The sequence below is a fragment of the Arachis ipaensis genome, chromosome B09 (genome assembly GCF_000816755.2).
Source record: "Arachis ipaensis cultivar K30076 chromosome B09, Araip1.1, whole genome shotgun sequence".
NCBI classification, from domain to species: Eukaryota; Viridiplantae; Streptophyta; class Magnoliopsida; order Fabales; family Fabaceae; genus Arachis; species Arachis ipaensis.
In genome coordinates, this window is record NC_029793.2 from 16318132 (window position 1) to 16318851 (window position 720).

The window sequence follows — 720 nt, forward strand, 5'->3', positions numbered from 1 at the left end:
ACTTGTATAATAAAATAGTATCATTATTATTATATAAGTCCCTAATAAAATATTATTAGAAAAATTAGTCTTTAACTCTTTTGAAAAATGATAAAATGGTCCTTAATTTATCTAAACAGTAGTATATATAGTAGTTGATGAGGAATTATTAAATTGTCTAAAACTTTAAAAAATTAAAAATTAATTTGTCAATTCGCTTTGTTAGAGATTAATTTGTCCTACGAATTTATAGTATCATCAAATTTCATAGATGTCATAAGAAAAATGAGTTAAAATGCAAATATTTTCATGAAAACAAAATATTAAAAGGTGAGAATTACTTATAAGAGGCGAGAACAAACCAACAAAAAAATAAAAATGTTTTTAGTAGGGACTAGGGAGCGACAATAAACAAACAAAAAAATGGGGCCATGATAATAACTTGCCCAGATATTTTTCCTTTACTTTTTGAAAATATTAAAAACTCAATTGTTTTGTAATTTTTATGTAAAGTTTTTTATATGTTAATAATTTATTTACTTGTGGTGGCATTAGGGATAATAATTAGATAAGAATTAAGATCGTATATAAAAGATTATTATTTGCTTAGAATGAGGATTTTTAATTATATATTTATACATGTTAATTAAAAGAGAAATCTTTGATACAAAAATGAATATTATTGAACATTATGTTAACTAGATAGATAATTCATGAATCCAATAAAAACATCATAATCAG

At 21.9% G+C, this 720-nt stretch overlaps 1 protein-coding gene across 1 annotated transcript in view; it reads right to left on the reverse strand.

Annotated features, from left to right (window-relative positions):
- The window catches only part of LOC107615097 (transcription factor MYB3-like), a 4734-nt gene that overhangs the window by 2596 nt on the left and 1418 nt on the right, over positions 1-720 (reverse strand). The window lies entirely within an intron of this gene.